The sequence below is a fragment of the Callithrix jacchus genome, chromosome 10 (genome assembly GCF_049354715.1).
Source record: "Callithrix jacchus isolate 240 chromosome 10, calJac240_pri, whole genome shotgun sequence".
Lineage (NCBI taxonomy): Eukaryota > Metazoa > Chordata > Mammalia > Primates > Cebidae > Callithrix > Callithrix jacchus.
Window position 1 is genome coordinate 57,293,029 of NC_133511.1, and position 18,689 is coordinate 57,311,717.

Below are 18,689 nucleotides of genomic sequence, written 5' to 3' on the forward strand. Positions count from 1 at the left end.
TTTTGGAATCTATTATCATAAAGAATAAGGTGCTAAAGGAAAACAATTAATTTCACTAAAAAACAAGTCTGGCCGGGTGTGGTGGCCAGCACTTTGGGAGGCCGAGGCGGGCGGTTCACTTGAGACCAGGAGTTCAAGACCAGCCTGGCCAACAATGAAGAAACCTTGTCGCTAACAAAAATACCAAAATTAGCTGGGTATGGTGGTGTATGCCTGTAGTCCTGCTTACTCTGGAGGCTGAGGCAGGAGAATCACTTGAACCCGGGAGGCGGAAGTTGTAGCAGCCGAGATCCTACCATTGCACTCTAGCCTGAGCAACAGAGCAAGACTCCATCTCAAAAAACAAACAAAAAAACCCCCAACCCCCCACCCCTGCCAAAAGACAAGCAAGCAAACAAACAAACAAAAAATTCCCAAGACTTTCTGGAGCTATTTCACAGGCTTCCTTCAGAAGATAAACTTAAGCGTTACAGTAATGGCTTTATGGTCACAGCATTAACTACATGATGACATAAAACTCAACTATCAATGCATAATGTTTTATTCTCAATTACTACGATTCTCTCTTCTGATGCTTTCATAGACTAGTTCTGATGTACTGAGAATCGAGGACTCCAATTCAGTCTCCTGTTGAGGCAAGGTAGGATTTCATCAAGAAATGTTATATTTCCTTGATTTTCTGAAACTGCACTTTGCTAGTGCAAAATCTGTCACAAAAGAATTGAGTAAGTGGGGGGGATGTAGTTAATTGTTAAAGGACTAAGCAATCCATTAGAGTCTTATAGTTTAACAACTTATTTGTCTATTAAACAATTACTGCATGCCTACTGTGTATGTGCCAAGCAGAAGAAAATAGCATATTACTTACTGGTAACACTAACATGTGGCTGCCAAGGCAGCTTAGTGGTTTATGAACCAGTCATTTTGCAGCATTGTGCTAAAAGGAAAAGAGAGAAGGTAAAATCAAGTTGTGTTTCTTAGATGTTATAATCAGCTTTTGGGGAGCACCATGGATTTTTTTTTAATTTTGAGAGACAGGGTCTTGCTCTTTAGCCCAGACTGAAGTGCCATGGCATGATCATGGCTTACTGCAGCCTCAAACCTCTTGGGCTCAAGGGATCCTCCCATCTCAGCCTCCCCAGTAGCTAGGACAGCAGGGACATGCCACCATATCCAGTTAATTTTTAAATTTATTGTCAAGATAAGGTCTCCCTATGTTGTCCAAGCAGGTCACAGGCTTCTGGGCTTAAGCAATCCTCCTGCCTTGGCTTCCCAATGTGCTAGAATTACAGGCATGAGCCACCAGGAACAGTCCATCATAAATTTTAAAGGTGGTTTTATAACTTTATTCATTAACCTACAATTAGTAGGTTCTACCTTTTCAAGGTTCAGCAATGTTATGCAGTTCATTGATTATTATTATCAAAAACATAAAATTGGGCCATGTAATCTGCATGAAAACTTCAAGTTAAAAAAATACTTGGAATTAAAACTGTTCACTAAAGTCTGGGACATATCAATGTATTTATAGTCTCAGCATTAAATGACCTAGATGACTGTTCTGGAAAGGAAATGACAGGTCAACAGTTCATTAACCTAAACCCTTAGGAGCAGGTGTGATTCAGAATTCAGAAATCTCTGGAGTTGAGAATGGCAACAAAGCTCATATACTGTATATTATGGAATGTCCCAGACTATGGAATGCCCCATAGTCTGGGGCAGCATACTATGATCAAACAATAGTTATGCAATGAAGTGATGAATGTTCACAGTAAGTAAAATAAGTAAAGCTTATAAATGGCTTCACATCAATACGTATCAGGCCAGCTTTTTTTCCTCAGGCACTAAATTTCCTTATCTGTAAAATAAAGTTCTATTTTAACTTTTTCAAGTTATAGATTGACAAACATGACTTCTGAGTCAGAACTGAAATTATCTGTATCATGCACTAATATAGAGATATTGGTCTGGTGCTACCTTTGTGGATCAGAAGGGCTGGGAAATCTCTCTTTATTAGCCTTTTCTCAGTCCAAACAATTTTTTTTGCCCAAACTGTTCTACTTCCTTCTAAAATAGCTATATGAAAATGTATCTATTGATGAGGTGGGGGGAAGAGGCATTAGAAAACTCTATTAGCTATAAATTACCAATACAAAACACAAAAATCTTGGAATTTTTTCTTGAAGGGTAGAGCAGAAAAGGGTAGAGCGAACACAAAGCAGACACAATTACTGCAGCATACACTATAGCTTATCTATAAAGCTGTTAAACTATTTTACATTTTAACAGGTGCATCTCCTAGGCTTTGGGAATACAACAGATGCAGTTAAGAATACAGACAAAAATTGTATCACTGAATTGTAAAATTCTATCTACAATGGACATTATTTAGGTTAAAAATAATCTCTCCAATCTGCTCATTTACTGAGCAAACAGCATTTAACTGTATATACAGTATTTCATTTTTCATGTTGTCCCTTGGTGAATGTTTCTAAAATTTTGAACTCACTTAAGATGTTCATTCATTTGTTCTATTGTGTACCAAGTGTAGTGGATATAGTCAAGCTTGGATATTAAAACCTATACATTCAGGTATTTAAAAAAGAGCTACATCCTCCCCCACCCTCATCCCTGATGAAACAAATGGGAAACTTGAGTAATTTTGGAAAAGTATCGTAGTCTTCACCATGAGAAAAATGAGCTCTTCCTTAAATTCACCTTATAGTGTTAATGTTTTGATTTTAAATTATATAGGGTAAGGCATCACAAATTTTTCATTGCTTAGGTGTCTTCCTGATTTCAATCAGGTTTTGGATACAGCAGTGAAAAGGACAAGCTCCTATTAACATTTTCAACTAGTGTCCCTAATTAGTTTATAGATGAATTAAATGGGTCTGCTACATCTTTTTCTTTTTAGACAGGGTCTGGCTCTGTTGCCCAGGCTGGAGTGCAGTGGTGTGATTTTGAGTCATAGCAATCTTTGCCTTCCTGGTTCAAGTGATTCTCCTGCCACCATGCCAGGCAATCTTTTAATTTTTAGTGAAGACAGGGTTTCATCACGTTGGCCAGGCTAGTCTCAAACTCCTAGGCTCAAATGATCCACTCACTTTGGCCTTCCAAAGTGTTGGGATAGTTATGAGCCACCATGCCCAGCCTCTATTTTCAATAATTTCTGATAAAATTTAAACACAGCCAACAAATCATAATAGTGTTAGCAATAAATGTGACTGTCACAATTGAACTGATATATTCATATCACAATTGTTGCAGGTAACTTGAAATATTTATGCTCACCCCATTACTGTGCTGAATTAATAGGGCCACTGCTAGATCTTATTCGTTAATAAAGCACATATATTTCTATATCAAATTTTTATAGCTATTTCAATATTATTGGATCTTTTTTGTAATTCAATGTACTGTACTTTAAATGTTTAAAGGCTTTTAAAAAGCAATCAATAGACTTCACTAGATGGACAAAGGGGTCCATGACACTAAAAAAGTTCAGAATGATTTAGATGGCCACAGCCATCTGTACCTCTAGGGGGTCTTATACTTGGTATTTACTCAATACATACTTACAGAATGAAATAAAGTTGGTTGAAATTGTGCCCCCCAAATATCAATACTTTGAATGTCTGTAATAGAGTACTGTAGGGCTGCTTCTTATTTAAAAACTTTTTTTTAATATAAAAATCAAATGCTTTAGATCAAGCTTTTCCAACCTGTGGCCCAGGACAGCTTTGAATACAGCCCAACACAAATTCATAAACTATTAAAACATTGTTTTTGTGATTTTTTTTTTTTTTAAAGCTCATCAGCTATCATTAGTGTTAGTGTATTTTACGTGTGGACCAAGACAATTCTTCCAATGTGGCACAAAGAAGCCCAACCTCCGCCTCCTGTACTCAAGCGATCCCCCCCACTTCAGACTTCCCAATAGCTAGGACCTTAGGCACACGCCACCATGCCTGGCTAATTTTTTTTTTTTTTGTAGTTTTGGTAGAGACAGGCTTTTACCATGTTGACCAGGCTGATCTTGAAACTCCTGAGCTCAAGCAATCCACCTACCTCAGCCTCCCAAAGTGCTAAGATTACAGGTGTAAGCTGTCACACCTGGCCCAAAAATGTATTTTTGAGACAGGCTCTCACCATGTTGTCCAGGTCTGGCCTCAAACTCCTGGGCTTAGGCAACCCTTCCACATTGGCTTCCCAAAGTGTTGGTACTACAGGCATGAGCCACCACACCTGGCCTCTTTGCTGAATAACTATGTATATGAAAACAATCAAAATTTTGGCATCTCTGCCTTGGAATTGCAACAAGAATAAGGCGTACGGGAGCACAATGTAAAGAACAGCAATTTAGGTAGAAAAACACAAAGAGGGAGCCTTTATTTAGAAGACTAACTTTGGAAAGTTGTTTATCTTGGTGCTTTCAAATTAGGGATTAAACTAGGTGGAAAATTTACCTGGTAGCTTATTAAAAAAATCATACATTGTGATACTGTCAACTTGATTGAAGGATGCAAAGTACTGATCCTGGTGTCTCTGAGGGTGGTGCCAAAGGAGATTAACATTTGAGTCAGTGGGCTGGGGAAGACAGACCCTCCCTTAATCTGGTGGGCATAATCTACACAGCTGCCAGCAAATATAAAGCAGGCAGAAAAACATAGAAAGGCGAGACTGCCCTAGCCTCCCAGCCTACATCTTTCTCCTATGCTAGATGTTTCCTGCCCTCAAACAGTGGATTCCAAGTTCCTGTCTTCAGACTCAGACTGGTTCTCCTTGTTCCTCAAGCTTGCAGACAGCCTATTGTAGGACTTTGTGATCTTTTAATACTTAATAAACTCCCCTTTATACACACACACACACATATACATACATACATACATACATACATACATACATATGTGTATATATGTGTGTGTGTGTGTATCCTATTAGTTCTGTCCCTCTAGGGAACTCTAATACCTATATTTTACAGAAAAAAAAATGCAGATTCCCAGAACTTATCCTCAGATGTTTAAGCACTATATTCTTGTTGGGACATCAGAATCTGCATTTAGCATATATCCGAGGAAATTCTAATGATGGAATTTTCCAGACCATGTTACAGAACTATTACAGAAAACTTTGTATTTGGTGCTGTTAAATGTTACCTCTTTTGAAAGATAAGAATACAGTTTCAAAACCTGAATTTGCTGAAGCAGACATTATAGTTGCTATCAGAACAAGAATTCAGAACACACACCTGACTCTAAAGCAATTCTTAGCTATGCTTCTGAAGTACTTACAGTTCTAAGTGGGCCAGTCTTTAAGTGGGCCACAGGGCTTGAACTTCAGGAATTTGCAGACCAAATCTTAAAAATGGTTATATTACTCAGATAATACTTACCTTATTTCAATTTTTAAAGTGTCAGTGATAGAAGCAGACAGTTTGTTGGAAGTTTATATACATACATAAATATTTGCTATATATAGCATCACTTACTAAGGTAAGTATTTTGGTTAAGTTAAAACTGAGGGGACATTGCTTTATAACACCTAAGGTATAGAAAATCTTACTTCTCATGATAAAGAATGTTTTAATTTTTTAAGAGATGTATTTTCACTGAATTAAAAAAAATTTTTTTTTGGCCTCAAACAGTGATCTCACATGTGATAGTACTTAATAGGAAGGTTTTATCCCTAATTCACAGACAAAACTGAAGCAGGGTTACATAACTTGCTTATAGTCAACCATGATTGGCAGAAGCGTGATGTCCATCCTGGCTAACTGGCTCCGAAGTTTACATTCTAAGTTGCTACACAATACTACCTTTTTGAGTACTTATTAAGCATTTTCATGTATTTTGTTTTTTTGAGACAGTCTCGCTCTGTTGCCAGGCGCCAGGCTGGAGTGCAGTGGCGTGATCTCGACTCACTGCAACCTCCGCCTCCCAGGTAGCTGGGACTACAGGCGCACACTATCAAGCCCAGGTAATTTTTTTAGTAGAGACCGGGTTTCATCATGTTGGCCAGGAGGGTCTTTATCTCTTGACCTCGTGATCCACCCATCTTGGTCTCCCAAAGTGCTGGGATTACAGGCTTGAGCCACCGCGCTCAGCCTCATGTATTTTCTTAATTCTTTTTTATTTAATCTCAGAATGATGAATATGCTCAAAATCATGTAATTAGAGTCAAACTCAAGATTTTTGTTACTAAACCCAAGCTCTTAATGACTAAAGCAACTTTCCATAACCATAACGATTTTTTAAAAATCATAATGATCTTATGTGGCTTTATTAATCACAATGTATAGCAGGATAAACACTGTGTGAATAATTTTAAATGAAGTCTACCACAGTACCAAACTATACTCTAAAAATTTAGTGTTATCCCAAGCAACAAGAGACAATACATAGCTTTTGTTTCCACTTAGGTTTAGGCACATTAAATGGACCTGTATGAAGTTTCATCTCTTATCTGACTGAGCAGATATTAAGTTAATAATTAACATTACGTTACAGATTTGTCAAATGGTTCTCTAAATCTGGTTATAATATGGGCCCGACAATAAACAATTATCATTAAACATTATTTTTGTATCTCTCCCTCTCCCCAGAGGTAGGAGATTGCTAGACCCAAAGTTTTTACATTCACCAGGAACAGGGAGTGGGTTGGAAACAAAATTAGGTTTTAGCCTAAATTTTTTAGATTTTGGAAGTCACACTGGATATATGGGACCTGCTCTTAACTGAGTTCAAAATGTGTTAACTTATGGCAGAGTAACGGAACTGGCAAGCCATATTTTGTCTTTTCTTAGAAATGGCTCAGCTTATCCCTTCTGGTGCACATCTCATGAGAGTATATTAGATCACATCTGTGCATATCAGGTTACAGAGCTAGGTTCTAGCAATAATCAACTTCTTTTTTTTTTTTTGAGATGGAGTTTCGCTCGTTACCCAGGCTGGAGTGCAATGGCGCAATTTCGGCTCACCGCAACCTCCGCCTCCTGGGTTCAGGCAATTCTCCTGCCTCAGCCTCCTGAGTAGCTGGGATTATAGGCACGCACCACCACGCCCAGCTAACTTTTTGTATTTTTAGTAGAGACGGGGTTTCACCATGTTGACCAGGATGGTCTCGATCTCTTGACCTCGTGATCCACCTGCCTTGGCCTCTCAAAGTGCTGGGATTACAGGCTTGAGCCACCGCGCCCAGCCTCAACTTCTTTTGAGTGTTGCTTTTATTATACTGAATCCTTGCCTGTCTTGGTTACTTCTTTTTATTGAGACAGGGCCTTACTCTCTTACCCAGGCACACAATGGCACCACCATAGCTCACTGCAACCTACTACTCCTGGACTCAAGTGATCCTCCTGCCTCAGCAGGAGTAGCTTACACTACAGGTACACGTTACTATGCCTTTTTTTTTTTTGAGATGGAGCTTTGTCCCAGGATGGGGTGCAGTAGCGCAATCTCGACTCACTGCAACCTCCGACCCCAGGTTCAAGTGATCCTCCTGACTCAGCTTCCTGAGTAGCTGGGATTACAGGCCCCCGCAACCAAGCCCTGCTAATTTTTGCATTTTTAGTAGAGATAGGTTTTCACCATGTTGGCCAGGCTGGTCTGGAAAACTGACCTCAAGTGATTCGCCTACCTTGGCCCCTCAAAGTGCTGGGGCTATTGGTGTGAGACACCATGCTTGGCCAACTGCTTCTTGTACTAACTTCTTTCCATTTATTCTATCAGTTAAATCTCTCAAGACAGAAAGCAGCTTACTTAGGTTATTGGGTAATGAGAAGGACTTCAGCTAATGGATGTTAGTTCCTAATTGTCAGAATTGGGTTACTTTTTATGGAGGGCTTTGTTGCCTTATGGTGTTAGTTTCTTTCCTTTCCTTGCGCATTTTTTTGTATTCATACAATTAAATCTTCACGTAAGTAACCTAATGAATTCAATTATCTCAGATTTCTGTTCCTCCAAGTAATATATATTGATAAACATAGCTGGGCAACAACACAGACAAATTCTGTTCACATTTGACATTCTGGTTCAACCAAGCATCAGTTTTCTCTAATAGCGGTGGTGAGGAACCTAGTTAGGTTTGGCAAGGAGGTTATTAATGACATAGGTATGAAAAGCAAACCAAGTTAATTTCTTTAAGGAAGCTGAGAGTGATCACTGCCATGTGTTTTTGTAATTAGAATCATAAATATCCACCATTCTTGGGAGTAGAAGTTTGGTTAAATAGAAAGCTATGAAAAACTTGGCAAATAGGAGCTATGGGAAAGAAAAATAATCAAATGAAAATCAATTATGTAGAAAAAAAGTTTAAAAATTACTTCAGAGGTCTTCTTCTTTCCTCCTGGCTGGATTTCAGGCCAGGACAGAACTTTCTGTCCTCAAGTTCCTTTATAAAGTTATCGGACTGAACTGAGGTACTGTATGATTTTACCCCCAAGTAGGGAAATTTAAATATGCTTATGCCTATTCTACCATCTTAAACAAATCCTTGCAATCCTGCCCTCTCAAATCCATTATTTCTTGCCTTTTTCAGAGCCAAATCTCTTAAAAGAAGTTTAATTTCAGAACCCACTTCTTTTCTCATTTCCATTAATTCACTTCTCACTACTACATTAATTCAGTTTATCTGGAAAATGAGACAATCCAGCAACTCCTCACAGGGAAATACACTGCCAGCTGAAAAGCAACAAAATTTGCCCATAAATCGTCTCAGGAGCAGCAAGAAACAGAAGCAAAACAATTTTGGAAAGACAAACATGAATACTGAAAATGGAACAGTCATAGGACTGGAACTCAAGAAAGAGGCATAATGCCCAACATTAAAGATATACAGAGTAAACAGAGCTGAAATGGAGACACTTGCATTTAGACTGCCAAATGTAAAAACAAATGAATGTAAGCAGTTTATCACCAAAATAATATGTTAAACTGTTGAGACTGCATAAATGTACCATACTACTGTTAGTATTCCATAGAAATAGCACATGACCAGTACAGGTCATTTAGATAACACATACAGAACATGCTAGTTAGCTGCACTACTGTAATTGCAGTGAAAGCTAAGTGTATCTGCAATAGTATGCTTCTATAAATAACCACTTAAAGGCAAAAGCAAAATACTTCAGTTGTTTTAATTTCAGCATGTTTAAAAATTTAGGTTTTCCTGGTTTCGTTATATAAAATACAAGACATTCACAAGGAAACGGTTCTCCATATGCTAATAATTGAGCCAAGAGAATACACACTGTGCAGTTCTACAGGGACAAGTACGAAGAAACTACAGAAGTTGTCATTTAATACTGCATATATGGCTAGAAGCCCCAGTATGCGCCTGTAGTCCTAGTTACTTGAGTGGCTGAGGCAGGATCGCTTGAGCCCAGGATTCTGCAGCTGCCATTTGCTATGATTATGCCTGTGAATAGCCACTGCACTCCACATGGTTAGACCCTAACTCAAATAAATAAATAAAATGGCTAAAAGTTTGGTTGGAGAGGGCAGGGAAGGAGGAAAGCTGTTTTACTTTGGCTTAGTCTTTTTAAAAAAAACATCACTTAGCTATCTAAAGGATCAGTTACTAAATTTTATCTTCTGGTGCTGGAGCAGCTCAAGTCCCCACGGTATTGTTTGATAAGCACCTGTGTGCTATATTCATGAAATCAGGAGTTAGGTGTAAGAGGGTGACTTTGATGAATCTTTAAGCAAGTTTATAAGCAGAACCCTCCGATTCTACATCAAATTAAGCTTCATAAATATGTACCTACTTACATAATTGCACACAGCTGAACATCTCTGCATATTTGAATTTCCTTCAGTGGCTATATTCATGAACATATTTACACTCAGTAAGTTCATGTTCATATATTTATTCTTGCAAAGAAATGTTTTCAGCCAGGTGTGGTGGCTCCCACCTGTAATCCCAGCACTTTGGGGGTCTAGGCGGGCTGATCACGAGGTCAGGAGTTCAAGACTAGCCTGACCAATATGGTGAAACCCCATCTCTACTAAACATACAAAAATCAGTCAGGCGTGGTGGCGTATGCCTGTAATCCCAGCTACTTGGGAGGCTGAGGCAGGAAGCACTTGATCCCAGGAGGCAGAGGTTGCAATGAGCCGAGGCCATTCCACTGCATTCCATCCTGGGTAACAGAGCAAGACTTCATTTCAAAAAAAAAAAGGTTTCTAGTGTTCCCTTAATTATACAAACCTGTTTTGCTTACACCCATTACTGGAGATAGTAAAAACAAAAACAACAACAAAAAAACCTGTTAAAAATTGAGAAATAAAATAATGAGGACTTTCTTTTCCTGTTAATCACTACTATGAACATTTGAATTTCAAATCTTGACCTTGGGATATTTACCACATTTATCTTCAGCAGCATATTAAGCAACTAAAATTATGTAAATTTGTTTCAAACTCAAGTTGGGTCACGAAGAATAGAAAACACACTTTTTAGTTTCCGGAGTATTGTTAACTAAAAGTAAAAATGTTAGCCAGATGTGGTGGCTTGCGCTTATAATACCAGCTAACTTTTCTATTTTTTGAAGAGAAGGGGTGTTGTGCCAGGCTGGTTTTGCTCCTGGCCCCAAGTGATCTGCGTACTTTGGCCTCCCAAAATGCTAGCATTACAGATGTCAGCAACCATGCCTGGCCCTAATTCTCTTTTGAGAGATGAAAAGCTTTATCTCCTCTAGACATTTCTAATTACACTTTAACAATGTTTTCCTAACCTGTGGTGTTTCTTTGGGACGCTGAGGTTATTCTTTCAAAAGCTGGCCTCCACAGCTCCTCAAATATTAATTTTGTAAATCAAATTTCTAAAGAGTGGAGGATTTTTTCCATCTTTATGGATAGATGTCCATTAGGTATAAGGATAGAAAAACTTCCAATTACCCAAATACATGACAAATTATAGAAATCATTGAATTCTATAGGTATCACTTTTCACACACAAGATTTCTTTTTTTAAAAAACAGACACAGTCTCACTGTTGTCCAGACTGGAGTGCAGTGACACAATCATACTTCACTGCAGCCTCAAACTAATGGAATCAAGTGATCCTCCTGCCTCAGCCTTCCAAGTAGCTATGCACTACCATGCCCAGCTCACACACAGGCTTTTGAGTAATTTCTTGCTCTTTTCCCCTACGATTTGTCTTCCATATAATTCGAACTGACAAGGTTATGGCTTAAAGAAATATATTATAAAATGAATAAGATTCATAAGTTTACATAAAACACGAGAATACACCTAAATCACCAACCGCTAAAAATAACTGAACATACAACAAAGCTACAGTTCATATGAAGAAAATAAAATAACCGAAGAGCGTGAAATAAAGCCTAAATGTAAATTTCTATTAAGCTTACAACATTACAATAGTATATTGTTCCTTTTCCTATACTTACCATCATTACTTAGTGTTTCTGAATAACAAAAACTTTGTATGAGCCTTTTTCATTGTATTCATGGATGACAACACATATTACTTTTGCTTAAAAATCAAACAAACCCATGCATCTTGACTTGTTCCCAGAAACATTACATATAAGATTTTTCCAAAGTGTTTTTGATAATTTAAAATTATTCTATCTAGACTTTCTTTGATATGAGGATCTATTTTTAATTTTATTCACTCCTAACATAGAGGGGAAGTGCATACCTTCAATAACTCAAAGTAACTGGTTAATTTTGTTTCAGAATAATGTGCAAAAGGGAGGAAACAGCAAAAAGTATATCAGTTATTTTTAACACATTAGACACTTTCAGAAGGAAAAGAAATTTCCCATGTTGTCAAAGTGCAGACAGACTCTGTGAAAGAACACACAGCGTTGTTTCAGTGACAAGAAAAAATTACAGTTCCTTTGAGATTCTGTGCAAAATCACTCAACAGACAAGTAACTTTGGTTTCAGTTACTTAGTTTTAAAAACAATTTATCCATAACCCATGTTACTCTGGAACCTACTGTCAGGCGTCGGCAGATGTATCATCAGTAATATTTCACCTCTCCCCACTTTTCTGAGACAGGCACTATCGCCCAGGCTGGAGCACAGTGGCATGAACGAAGCTGACTGCAGCCTCAACCTCCCGGTCTCAAGCAATCCTCCTACCTCAGCCTCTAGTGTAGCTGGGACTACAGCGGTGCGCCACCATGCCCAGCTAATTTTTTTGTTTAATGTTTTTGTAGAGTTGATACGGTGTCTCCTTATGTTGCCCAGGCTGGGCTTGAACTCCTAGGATCAAGTGATTCCCCCCGCCTCGGCCCCCAAAGTGCTGAGATTAAAGGTATGAGCCACTGCACTCGGCCAATATCCCCTTTGAACATCTGCTTTCGCTGGTTGGTGGAAAAGTGTCATCATTTTAAATCTAGTGTTACTCCTTTAGGCTGCTTTTTCTCTTTTCTTACTCGAGGGGCCAAAGCAACGTCTCTTTCCAGCTTGACTACCTTCCAACGATTTCTTCGGACGCCTCTGCTAATCATTCCTGTATGACAAATCAGTGAATCTGAAACCTTGGGGAGAGGGAAGGAGGGTTGGAAAACAAACGGCAAGACAAAAATGCATTTGGGAGGACGAGCACAACTCTGCGGGTGGAAGTCGGCTTCTCAGAATAAAGGCGAGGGTCGCCACCTAGGGTCCCCCGCACCTCAACAAAAACACTAACTCTCTCAACTGTACTGTTAACCGACCTAAATGATACTCCAAGCCCAGAAGTAAACCGACTCTTTCAATCGCTTAGCTAAAAAACTGAGAAGGAAGCGTAGGGCCCCATGCAACACCTTCAAGAACTGAGACCGAGGCTCACTGGGCCTCTGCATACCGCTTCTAGTCAGTCCCGCTCTACATCAACCCCCAGCACGACCTCCACCCTCTGGTTCCCAGGTTCATGCCCCGCAGCTATCCGACCGGCTCGTCCTCCACCTCACCATCCCTACTGAACCACCACTCGACTCCCGCGCACCCCTAAAACCTCTGCCTGGCTCCGCGGAATCTTCCCAGTACTCCTAACATGGCGGCCGAGTCCCCTTTGCTCCTTCGCTCTGGGCGCGTCGGTCTTGGAGCATTTTGGGCATTGTAGTTCCAGCAATGGCCTCGGTATCCTGCCAGGACTTAAGAAGACTACAGCTCCCAGAAAGCACCGCTTCCGAGCATGGCTATTGGGGACGTTTAGACAGAGGGATGATGTCATTGCAAAAGCCTCACTGCATTCATTGTGCTACGGTCTCTCCACCCCCTGCTGCTGGGCTTGCGATTGCCGCTCGCTCCAGCTAAGCTAAGAGTAGCAGCAGCACTAGGGCAGGGACTGACTCCAGCCCTTGGACTCAGGACATCGCAGACCTTTCCTTGCGTGCGTGACTCATTCGCACATCATTTCTGTTTATGCCTGGGGTGGGGAGAAAAATCCCAAACCAGGTGAGTTGAAGTGATTTTTTTCAAATGCTTTTACCAAGTTATTCCTCCCGCTTAGTTCTCAAGGCTTTCTTTTGGGAAGCTGTGAGCGGTGGTGAGGTGGGGGGGATTGGGGAGATGCTCGCAGGCGCTGCTGAGGGGAAAAGCTCTGTGCAATTTGGGTCACTGCAAAGAACAACTCCAGCAACCTTCCCCCGCCAGAGGACGGGTGCCTGCCAATTCCCTAGTCGCAACTCCTCTCAACCTTTTTGAGTCCTGGAGAGGGGGCTGGGCTGGGAAGGATGTTGGGGAGTGCTCTTGGAAAATCAGAGGAAGGCAGAGGTGGGGGACTGCAGTCCCGTCACACACGGCCCGAGAGCTGAGGTTTGAGTGGGAAGGGGTGATGCGTGGGGAGAAATGGAGACAGTGATTTAATGTGGTCGCACTACTTTAGAACGTTTGTGTGTCGCTTGGACGAGTACACGTTATTAATTTTTAAGATGAACGTGCTTAAGTTTTGTAGGATTTATTTTGTGTGTATGTCTATGTCGTTTGTCTCGCCTTTTCTGCTGATTTGAGGTGACAGTGTCCTTTAATGGTGCACTCCGTGCCAGTCAGAAACATTTCACGTGTCTGATGAAGATTCTCTGAGGCTGCTGGAAGCAGCGTTTTTGTTAAGTGTTTTCCGTTCTCCGGCTGCTGGATTCAAGATTGTTTGGAAGTGGAGCCGACAGATTTGTGCTTGTGTTTTAAATTACATTGCATAGGCTCTTTGCCACTGACAATGGTACCATAATGAGCTGCTGTTTCCTGAAGCATAGTTGCTACTCACAAATAACGGTATGAAGAGATCGATTAGGGAAACCGGGTTCATTTTAACACATTAGAGAAAGGCAAAGTTAGAAGCGCTGCTAACCTTCATTTGCCATTACTGAAAAGTGCCCATGGGAAGAGTGATCTTGGTCAGGGAAACCAAGGAGCATAGTAGTTTTTTTCGTTATTGTTGTTGTTGCCCCCCTCTTTTTTTTTTTTTTTTAAACGAACTGACGTTTAACAGAACAGAAAGGATTCTGACTTATATGATGCTCCTGTAAGAGTTATAGGGATGATTAGGGCAATAAATATGTTACTTTGAGATAAACAGCTGGCTGGCTTCACAACAGATGGGGCCAGTCTTAGCTGGGAGATCTACAACCTTGGAAATGAATGGACCTGGGGTCAACCACACCCCCTCTTGGAATGTCAAAAGAAGGAGAAATGCCAGAGAATTTGCTTAACTCTAGAATGCTAAACCTTTTCATAGCTGAGTCAGACATGGGGGAAAGTCTTTACTGGCTGTCTTCTGTTGCTGAGCCAATTTTGTTCATTTTAAATTAAGATCCTTAGGTCTTCAAAGTTGTAGCTGTGTGATATTTCGTTAAAAGCTGCTTGATGCTGAATGCAAAGGACAGTTCATTGTATGAGCTTTGTAGTAGAGTGATTTATTGGGATGCCAATGAGCAGCTTTTGGATTTGGGAAAAGATCAACAGTCAGCCTTCGCCTCTCCGTCCCTCTTTTGATGACTCTCTGCTCTTCTGGACACCCTACACTTCTCTCCAGTACTTTCCTTTATCCCTCCCACCCCCACATCTCTTGAAATTCTGTTTCATTCCCTATCTCTCCATTTGCAGTTTACATTTATCCTTTCTGTTTCAAAATCTCTCCCTTATCGCCATCATATCACATCTCTTTCGCTCTGTCTCTCTCCAATCTCAGAACACCCTCCTTGCTCCTCCTCCACCTTGCCTAGGAACTCCTGGGTGGATGTAGACTATGTGAATATTTTTCCAGAGTCCTTTTTGAAGAGGATTTATTTACCTTTTCTTTTTCTTGCGGTCTGTGCTTGGCAGGATGAGCAGCAATGAGCCTGACCCCTGGTCTAGTTTGTGGTTTCTGTGACAGACATAATTTAGCCCCAGCAGCATGTGAACAATGATATGCTGCAGTTGGGCTCATGCCACTTTTCCTTTCACTGGCACCTGTATTAAGAACAGCCTATGAGTTAGCAAGGTTTTTAAATACTTTACATGAAATGTTCTCATAATTCCCAAGGAATAAGTAGTCTTCAAATGGCTTGCCTTATATAATGCATTATTTTTTTTCCTTATCCTTGCTCCAGCTGGTAGTGGGAAGGCTGTTCTTCCCTCCCCTCCCTTCCTTCCTGTTCCCTGTGGATTGCTGAGGAGCAATCCAGGTGGCCAAACTGCCCATTTGGTTTTTTGAAGATACGTGGAGAACAACAGTTCCTCCCGCACCCCTTGCTCCCACCCGCCCCCCGTCGTTTCTTTTCCTTTGTGGAGGAAAGAAGTTTGTTATATTTGTTTACCTAAAAGCAGTGCTTCTCTAGGTGTGGAAAGTCTAACTGCTATCCATCTGGAGGCAACTAGTATGACAGGCAGATTCAGAAGCTGTCCTCTTAGACTTTTCATCCACCACCTTCTCATTCCTAATTTTCTTCTTCTGAAATCCTTCCTTACTTACCAAGGTTTCTTTTATTGTTCTGAGGAGAAATGGGCTGAATGCAGCATTAGGTTTGGCCCCATCACTGCTGTCTCTGGGACCTTGAATAGCTATTCATTTCTTTCTGCTTCAGTTTACTTATTTGTAAGGGGATAATGATCATTGCTTTTTGGTTTACTGATGTTATAGCCCTCTATAATCTGGCCCCAACCTATTATTCTGACAACTTATATTGATTGAGCAGCTCCCATGTGCTAAGCACTGTGGATACATCAGTGAAAATAAATGCTTCCCCTGACCTCATGGAGCTTATATTCTAATAGGGGATATACTTAATAAATAATTGCAAGTGTATTGAATGCCATTTCCAAAAAAGGGTTGGGTAGGAGTACCTGACATGGTACTTTCCCCTTGTCTGGGTTATCAGGAAAGGTTTCCTATAGGAAGTGACACTTCAAGAGACTTGGAGGGTAAGTGGAAGCACTAATTCAGGATGGCAGTGGGAGATGCTCATAGTGGAATAAAGAAGGTTTCTGGCAGAGGGAACTTCATGTTCAAAATTCAAAGGGAAGAGTAGTGAACATGAGGATTTGAGAGGAGATTAGTCAGAGACAGAGCAAGAGAAGAAAGACTAGAATGAAGAAGAATGAGGCTGGAGAGGTGGGCAGAGGCTACAGAGTAGGCAGTAGTCTGAGCTACAGGTGAATTTTGGTTTTTGTCCTAAGAGTAATGAGAACCTAGCCCAGCTTTAATAAACTATGTGAACGGCATATGTAGGATGATATTAAAATATTACCCTGCCTGTTAAGTGGAGGAGATTGAAGGAAAGACTTGGCCAGAGTGAATATATAGACAGCAAGTAGCAAATAATTTTTCTTGTCTATGTGAGGGATGATGGTGCTTAGATCTAGGGTGGTGACAGAGGGTTTAGAGAAAATGGAAGAGACTGGAGAGACACTAAGTTTTGTTTTGTTATGAGACAGAGTTTTGCTTTTGTTGTCCAGGCTGGAGTGCAGTGGCTCCATCTCAGCTCACTGCAACCTCAACCTCCCAGGTTCAAGTGATCCTCCTGCCTTGGCCTCCTGAGTACCTGGAATTCCAGGCACCCGCCACCATGCCCAGCAAACTTTTGTATTTTTAGTAGAGATGGTGTTTCACCATATTTGCCAGGCTGGTCTCGAACTCCCGACCTCAGGTGATCCACCTGGCTCAGCCTCCCAAAGTGCTGGGATTACAGGCATGAGCCACCACACCCAGATGACACCTTAAGTTTGAAAATTGTAATTGATAAGATTTGTTGATTGACGGGATGGGGGTATAGGGAGAAAAGGGAGTCATTAAATGAATTGAGTTTTTTTCTTGAGCAACTGGGGATGACATTTTCAGAGAAAGGGAACACTGAATGGGAACCAGGTTATTTTGTTTTCCAGAGGGAGGACCTTTGGAAGACATCTAAGATCTTTCACTCTTCCCATCCATGTGTAGTATGTGGCATGGTGGAATATAAGAGAGCTCTGGATGAGGCTTTCTTACATTGGGCACTACTTATTAGCTGTATGATGTTGGACATACCATATTCTTTTCTGAGCTTTAGTTTCCTCATCTGTAAAATGTATGTATTCCACAAATTTATACTGATCCCCAGTATGGAAAACAACAGTATACTCAATTTACTTATTTATTATAACAGTTTTCTATGCACCATGTTAGGAAAACAACATTGAATAAGATACTGTTTGCCTTGGAGGAATTCACTCAGGTGAGGGAGACAAACATAAATAATCACATACAAGGAGGTACTTTGGCAATACTAGACTGGAGGGTAGGAGTGAGGGATTAGGGAGGCGTCCACACCTTTGAGTCTAGGCATGAAGGCAAGCAAAATCTCTCCAGTCTATGTTTCCAGGCACCTAATAGAATGCCTCACATAAATTAGAGACTCTAAATGTTTGTTGAGTGAGTGAATTAACCTGTCACTAAGGATTTATTCAAAAGCAGAAAATATCAACACATTGGAAGAGGACTCTGAGTAATAATACAGATGCCAAATGTAAAATGCTTTTAAGAGATCCACTAAAATGTATTCTAGGCCACGCGCAGTGGCTCATGCCTGTAATCCCAGCACTTTGAGTGGCTGAGATGTGCAGATCACCTGAGATCAGGAGTTTGAGACCAGCCTGGTCAATATGGTGAAACCCCATCTCTACTAAGAATACAAAATTAGCTGTAGTATAGTGGTACAGGCCTGAAGTCCCACCTACTCAGGAGGCTGAGGCAGGAGAATCGCTTCAACCTGGGAGGTGGAAGCTGCTGTGAGCCGAGATTGTGCCATTGCACTGCACCCTGGGCAACAGAGTGAGACGCTGTCTCTAAAAAAAAAAGTATTCTTGACACCTTCAGCCTTTGAGATGGTTTGTGATGACTTTTAGGGAAATTCAGAAATATTTAAGATCTGGTTTCTTTTTCAGCTGAACTTCCTTTATTCAAGTTAGTTTCTCAAAAAATCGTTCTAATTGCATAGAGTTCCCTAAATCAATGTGTCTGAGACTTTTGAATTATATAGATAAGTAAAATTACAAAAAATAAAATTGAGTGTACTGTGAACAATAGTTTTTTTTTTATAGTAAATTAAAAATGCCTTCTCACTTTTACCTCATAGAAAATATATTTCGCTTTATGAAAAATTCTTTGCATCGTCTTTTTCTCATTTTGTTGCAGGAATGAAACATAAGAATAGTGTAATAATTTAGGGAACCATTGCCCTATTTTCTTGGCTGTGAGGAAACATGATCCAT

At 40.4% G+C, this 18,689-nt stretch overlaps 1 protein-coding gene and 1 long non-coding RNA gene across 7 annotated transcripts in view; one reads left to right on the top strand and one right to left on the bottom strand.

Annotated features, from left to right (window-relative positions):
* Nucleotides 1–518: 518 nt before the first annotated feature.
* Nucleotides 519–13,011, bottom strand: LOC103796149 (uncharacterized). Of its 2 annotated transcripts, none has more exons than XR_013523201.1 (4): nt 12,967–13,011; nt 12,413–12,489; nt 869–937; nt 519–627 (listed from the first exon to the last, which is right to left on the bottom strand). It is a non-coding gene; the product is annotated as an uncharacterized LOC103796149 (long non-coding RNA). The 2 variants fall into 2 exon arrangements; XR_013523202.1 differs by having other exon boundaries at nt 12,413–12,517.
* A 223-nt stretch (nt 13,012–13,234) lies between these two features.
* Nucleotides 13,235–18,689, top strand: part of RAB30 (RAB30, member RAS oncogene family) — a 98,587-nt gene continuing 93,132 nt past the window's right edge. For 3 of the 5 annotated variants that reach the window (XM_054241855.2, XM_002754744.6, XM_054241856.2), the window contains exon 1: nt 13,235–13,418. The gene's annotated coding sequence lies outside the window, so the exon portion shown is untranslated. Of the gene's footprint in view, nt 13,419–13,665; nt 13,779–18,689 lie in introns of those variants that run through there. The other 2 variants (XM_035265316.3, XM_054241857.2) reach the window with 1 other exon arrangement.